The sequence below is a fragment of the Populus euphratica genome, unplaced genomic scaffold (genome assembly GCF_000495115.2).
Source record: "Populus euphratica unplaced genomic scaffold, PopEup_1.0 scaffold2017.1, whole genome shotgun sequence".
Taxonomy (NCBI): domain Eukaryota; kingdom Viridiplantae; phylum Streptophyta; class Magnoliopsida; order Malpighiales; family Salicaceae; genus Populus; species Populus euphratica.
In genome coordinates this window covers 1-7,121 of record NW_011501873.1, presented here as the reverse complement: position 1 = coordinate 7,121, position 7,121 = coordinate 1, and the positions used below count along the sequence as shown (strand labels likewise).

General features: G+C 35.9%; 1 long non-coding RNA gene across 4 annotated transcripts; it reads left to right on the top strand.

The window, feature by feature from the left end:
• Positions 1-1,806: 1,806 nt before the first annotated feature.
• Positions 1,807-6,465, top strand: LOC105118558 (uncharacterized). 4 transcript variants are annotated; one of them, XR_840979.1, is made up of 4 exons: positions 1,807-2,877; positions 3,001-3,070; positions 5,732-5,910; positions 6,046-6,465. It is a non-coding gene; the product is annotated as an uncharacterized LOC105118558 (long non-coding RNA). The 4 variants fall into 4 exon arrangements; XR_840980.1 differs by lacking the exon at positions 6,046-6,465 and adding an exon at positions 5,069-5,299 and having other exon boundaries at positions 5,732-6,008; XR_840978.1 differs by lacking the exon at positions 6,046-6,465 and adding an exon at positions 4,927-5,299 and having other exon boundaries at positions 5,732-6,008.
• The last annotated feature ends 656 nt before the right edge of the window (positions 6,466-7,121 follow it).

The window sequence follows — 7,121 nt, the reverse complement described above, 5'->3', positions numbered from 1 at the left end:
AGGAAATATACATTGCCAGAGTAAAGTACCAAAATTCTTAGATGTTGGATGCCACATATCATCAATGAGAGCACAACCCGATTTAAGTGTGAAAATCGCATTCTTCTCTACCTGCCACACTCTTCTTCTATCAGCTGAATCAGAAATATATAAATTCCTCTCTATCCCAGCAGGAAGAGACTCCAAACGCTGACACTCCCTATTTTCAGCTTCTTGTATAGCCCCACATTTAGCATACATGTCAATGAACGCGTTTGCTATGATCACACTGATTCGTTGTGTTTTGTAACGATGATGTAGTTTCAATGGATTCACTGACCAAATTCCAAGCAATCCAATTGACCACAAGCAGAGAGCACACGAACTAATGTTCTCCATTGGAACAAACGCAGCCTCCAGCATGTTACAAACCATTCTAAAGCTTCCTTTGGGTGGTTACCCAGCAATCATGGCACTCCAGGAAACCACATTCCTCTCCGGCATCTCATTAAACGACATAAGATACTCTTGCAAAGTTCACATCTGCTCTCAGTTTTCAGGAGAAAGGTAAGTTTCCATCTCAACCCCAGCAAAATCCCAAGGGCAATACAATTCAAGTACAAGCAATTCCGGAAGCCAACATCTGGATCAAGTAAAATCAGTCACTACTCTGCGCAGTGGTAAGGTTATTGAAAAACCCTCTCTTGAACCTTATGAGAAAGATGATGAGTCAATCTCTGAGGGTAAGAAAGGGATTGAATTTGAAAATTGCAAAGAAAAGACTGATTCTCTGCCAGCACTTCCATTTCCTCAAGCCATGGCCAAACAAAGAAAAGTTAATCACAACTCTGAAATATTTGAAACTTTCAAACAAGTAAGGATCAATATACCTTTGTTGAATGTTATTAAACAGGTTCCTTCCTATGCTAAATTTTTAAAAGATCTGTGCACTGTAAAGAGAAAATTGAATGTGAAAAAGAAGGCCTTCTTAGCCGAACAAGTAAGTGCCATTCTTCAGAACAATAATGCTTTGAAATATAAAGACCCTGGTTGTCCTACAATTTCTTGCTTTATTGGAGAACATAAAATTGACAGAGCTTTACTTGATCTTGGAGCTAGTGTGAATTTACTTCCATATTCGGTTATTCAAAGTCTCAATCTAGGTGAGTTAAAACCTACTTCTGTTACTCTTTTACTTGCTGATAGATCTATAAAAATGCCTAGAGGAATAGTTGAAGATGTGTTAGTACAAGTTGATAAATTCATCTTTCCTGTGGATTTTATTGTCTTGGATACACAACCTGTTGAAGCATGCAATTCAATTCCTGTTATTTTAGGACGTCCATTTCTTGCAACTTCTAATGCATTGATTAATTGTAGGAATGGAGTGATGAAGTTATCTTTTGGAAACATGACATTGAAAATGAATGTTTTTAACATTTGCAAGCAACCTGGAGATGATAATGATTTACAGGAAGTAGATTTTATTGAAAAAATAATTTACGATCAATTTGAAAATTCTTCCAATGAAACTGAGTTTAATGAATCTGAAGATTTGCAAATGGTTTGTTTTCAGGAAGAATCAAAGGCAAATATTTGGAGACCAAAAATTGAGGAATTGCCACCACGATCAATTGGGTCCATACCTTCAAGTGTTCAACCACCAAAACCTGATTTGAAGTCATTGCCATGTAATCTCAAATACTCATTTTTGGGAGAAAATGAAACTTTTCTGGTAATAATTTCTTCCAAACTTAATGTTCATCAAGAAGATAAGTTATTACAAACTCTGAAAATGCATAAAAATACATTAAGATGGAATGCTAGCTCTAGCTCACCGCTTTTAGCATACCCATTAACCGTACTCGTCCAAGAGAACACATCTCTAACTCCCATGGTATCAAAGATCCCTCCTGCAGAATCCAAGCAGCCACATTTCACATACATGATGATTTACATTTCTAGTTTTACATATTCGTGAAAACTCTTCCCTAATCTCAAACCCCCCTTCCGCGAGCAAGCTGAACGAGCCGCTATCATAGTGACCTCTTCTGGCTCTACATTGCCCTCCACTCAAAAAGCTTCCAGGTCTCATCACAACAGTTTCGCTTAGAATACCCATCAGTCGTAGACAGAAAGTCCATCTCTAGCAGGAATTCCATCAAACAAGTGTCAAGCAAAAGCCAAACAACCACGCAGATCATAAAAACGAGCCAACCCATCTTGAAACAACATAGCAGAAACAAAACCCATCTTTCCAATACCACAATGAACTGATTTCCCTCCAAAAACTCTCAAAAACTGCTCGCCGCACGCTTTGGCTCCTGCAGTCCATTTCAGCGCCATTCTGAAGCATTTGGCAGAAAAACAAGAAGCCACTATGGCCCATTTTGGCTTCAGAGTAGCCTCTAATCATGGTATTCCAAATATAAGCACCGGGGTTTTGTATCTGCGAAAACAGAAGACGAGCATGATTTATATCTGCAGTGTGAGAGAGGGGCAAACGCCAAGGCAAGACTAACATGGAAAGAAAGCTTGGGGGTAGATTAGCCAGACTATAAAGGAGAAGGACTTATTTGTACTTGTTCCAAGATTGTGAGTCAAAATAATACCGCTTCTTTTCCTTCAAACGCAATCTCGTCCTACGTTCCAGGGAATCTTTTTACCTAATCTCTTAATATATATATATGAATGGCATCTTGGCTTAAGCTCCTTCAATTATTGCTTTCGAATTTTCTCATGGAATTGCTCTTTGTTTTTGAGGATCCAATTAATAAGAAAATCATGGAGACTTGGCTGTTGACCTCAACACTCTCGTCTGCTTTGACTTCTTTAATATCCTCGATGTGAACCAGGCTTGGAATATTGGGTGTTCTTGTTTTTGATACATGTAAAGAGGTAAGCTAAGCATCTCTTTCAAGATCTCTCTAGCTGCTGCAGCGATGCCAAACCGCTTTCTGTCTTCAATTTCCTTAGCAGGAGTATTGTATACCAACCAGCTTTCTTTGCGTTTTGCTACAGGTTTGGGGCAATTTTGATGCCTTTTGTGAATCCCTCCATCTGGGCTTATCAAAAGAGGAGGGGGAAAGAAGTAAGTTTCTCTTCTCAGTTTCAGTGCGTCTTTATTGAATTACTCTTACTATTCCCATTACGTTCTGTGAATTTTAAAGGACTAGGCATGTTTCAATTCAGTACTGAGCTACATATTTTCTTGATGGTTGCTTGCTTGCTTCAAACTTCTTTACAAAAGGGGGGAAAAAAAAAACTGTCCTCTTGAGACATCACAAAACCAATCAAACTTCACATAAACTAGGAAGGAAAGGGGAAGTTGGAATCTTGAGTTCACAGGCTAACGGCGGAGTCCAGGTTACAATTGCTCTGCTTAAACAAATCCGTTCAAGTTAGCGTTCTGTTTTTTCAATTGAAAAAGTTTGAATATATTGTTTGTAGGGTTGTAATATTTATATGTATAATTCTCAAAATATTAATTTAACGTAATTCAAATTTAAATTAAGCAATCCAAATTTTAAATACTAGTAAAAAAAATAGATGTTAAACCAGTATGACTCAGCTAATTTATGAGTCTAAAAATAATTTAAATAATTAATAAAAATATAATTTATTTTAAAAATATTCAAGATAATATATTTTTTTTTTAAATATTGAAGTGATAATATGTTAGATCAACTCACGTCATCCTGGTTAATTTTATAAATCTATAATCTGAGTTATGGGATCATAATAATATTAAATGAAACAAATTATAAAATTTAATTCTCAGTAAATTTATTGTTAAATAATAAAATTAAAAAAACTATCAATATAAAAAACATAAAAAAATAATGTTTTAAAAAAATAATGTTTTAAAATAAAATTATGAAAATATTATCGACAATTTTATAAGGTTTTTTTAAACCTTGATTGCACTAAATTTTTAACCTAAAATATAATAATATTATCACGTGATTTCTAGTAAAATTTTAACCTAATTCTATATTTAGATTGACAAATATGATTAATATTGTAAAATTAGATAATATTTTAAAAAAAAAAAAACAAAATTATTTGTCTAGAACGGAACAGGAAAGTAGTCCCAGCCAAAATTTGGTTGGAGTTCATGGAATGAACTGAGATTATAAGTAGGAAAAATTTGTTCTGGTTTATTATATTTTTTAAGCTAAACAAGATATACCGACTATTCTAGACTTAACGGAACAAATTAGACAGTCTCGGCGAGTGATTGTCATTAAAATTACCAGATATAAACGTAATTTGTTTATTTCAATATTTGTTATTAGCACATGTATAGTATATAACTCATACTATTAGAGACGGAATCTGATCACATATAATTAAATACATATTCAAGAAACGAAGAACAACAACATCTTTATTTAATTAGACTGGTGCTAATAACATTGATTATCACTACAAACACAAACATAAACACATACATATCATTCTTCTATCTGGACATGGCTGAACATGCAAAGCTCCATGCAAATAATAGCTAGTTAGCTCTTGTCACATCACCCCAAGCCTCCTCACCAAACAGCATGATACTCCTCTTAGCTTCAATCCTGAACTGTGACCCCAGGTTATGGTCATCCTCACGATGAAGAACAACCTTGTCACCAACTCTCAGTCCATAATAAGCAACAAATTTACGCCAGCCCTTAGAAAGTACTGGCTTGTCATAATCTCCATCTCTCTTCAGGCAACGAATAACTCGAAGCTCACCGCAGCTATCTTTAACATGCAAATCAACAAGATTATTTCCAGCAAAATCTAGATGCTGCAAGCAATGAGTTGGGAACGATAACCGAAAACGAACATCAGTATCGGTCAACTCTTTGCTGAAGATCTGCATTTTTTCTCTCAAGGGTCGTGAAAATTGAGAGAAATGGTTGCGTTTAAGCTATCTGCTGGATTGATAGTTTCTTGCAGCGAGCTTGTTGATTTATAATAAATAAAAACTAGCTAGCTACTGTATTCACGGTAGAAAGACATCGAGCGAGAGATTTCGGAAATCTTGTTCATTTGATCGATTTCGCATGGCGTTATTTAAATCTTGATGGGTTATTTGTAGATAGAACAAGAGAAACGCAGGCTTATGACTACGCTTCTTCAAAGACTACATGAGGCGGGAGGTACGCTCGTATTGCCTCTCGTGCACCTCGTTCGTTCTAACTTGCGAAAACCGAACACTTGCTGAAGATCTTGCATGCTTGTCTAAGTGTTTAGTGAGCTAGAGCATTTTGGGCAACATGGGCAATGGCCACGGACCCCATTTAATAAAAAAACTACAAGAATAAATAAGGTTTATTTTTCAATTATATTTTATGAAATGAAAATTGTTCTTTTCATTAGTAGACATACATGAAGAATAATAAATTAAAATATATTTCTTAAAAAATATATTTTAAAAGGTTTCATTTATAATTTTATCGAGGATCCCTATTCATTTTATGTCTGGGTCATGAACCTGGGATAATGTCCCCTCTTAAGAGACGAGGCTTTCACTCCTCACTTCAATTATCTAGGATCAGTATAACATTGAGCATTAACAAAAAAAAATAATTACATGTTTATGGAACTATTATTCATGCTCAATAATTTTTACAGTGCGTAACTTAAATATGAAAATGGAGATTTATATAATACATTGCATAAGATTTTTTACCAGTTAATTGTATTTTACCATTATTATTGGCTCTGTGATTTTAGATAAAGCTGGTTCTTGATCTTGCAGGCATGTGCTCTACGTCCGCCCAAAGTTTCATCAATCCGCAGAGAGGGGGAGGGATACATCCTGCATCATCTTGAGATTTCTGCGCGGCTTTTGTTCGGATAAGCAACAAGGTGCACGATATTGTTGAAGGGCAAATCCTTCCATGCCTGTCCAAAATTTGAAGTCATTTTCAATTCAAGGTCCACAACAAATTTTTTATAATATAATAATGCTAGAATTACGCTCGATCTCTGCAGCATGCATCGAGTAATCGATTTTGGATTTCGAGTTCCACTGATTTCAAATGCTACGGCGTCAGTGTTGTACACATGTAGCCCAAAGAATAAATTAGAAGGGTTTTGAAGAAATTTGCCACACGGGATCATGTCTGTACTATCGACCGAGACCGTCAGCACTGTGGGCGTGCAACGACGTTTCGACTCGGAGGAGGCTATGTGATTTCTTTTTCACAGGCAGCGGGTTTTTATCCCTTAATTTTCCCCAAAGGGTTCCTATTGATATTAGAAAGGATAGATAGTTTAGAAAGAAAAACTAAAAAAAAAAACATATTTATCCCTTAATCACATTTATTTTTATATTTTGTATTTCTCTCTAACCTGAAACATGTTTGTTCTTTTTATATTTATATTTGTACTTTCTATTTTAAAACAATAATCAGTGCATTAATTAGACAGACAATTACAATCCAATCACAATTAGTTTCACAATTTACACGGCTGAATCTTGAAACACCAGCCCAGTTATTGGCCATCTTAAGCTTCAAACGCAACTGCTGAAACCTTCTAGCTTCCTCTTGACTTCCACCTTGAAGTGCTTCACCGTTAATGCCATGATCATCCTCTTGAAAGAGTTACCACTTATGACCAGATTAATCCAAAACTGTATACATTGAGTTCTGTTCCAGCAGCATAGAGATGAAACGCACGTAACTGTTGCAAGGCATGTTCTTGAAACTTATTTTGGATAGAATTTGGCACCTTCTTGCCTGGATTTTACAATGATGACCGCACTCTCCCAGTAAAATCCTCTTCATCCTTCTAAGCATCAGCTTCCAGATCATGATAGGAATCTTTGAAATCCAGGTCATCATCTAGGAACTGGTTGCAGCTAACAGGCTCCATAGAATTATGAACCTCGGAACCTTTGTTCTGCCTCGTCGCTGTCCTTTTCTTTGACCGGCCAGTGCTTTTGGTGAATTCATCATCTTCTTCCATGTTCCCATTCAGAGCCTTGCTTGCATCTCTTCTCCTCTTTATTGAATCAGTACTTTCATTGCTACCGCTACTATTTCTGTCTCCCTTATTGTATTCCCTAATGGTAGATTCAATGGTTTCAAGCAATCGATCTCCATACTTACTGACCTTGGCCCTGAATATTGGAAAAATGTCCT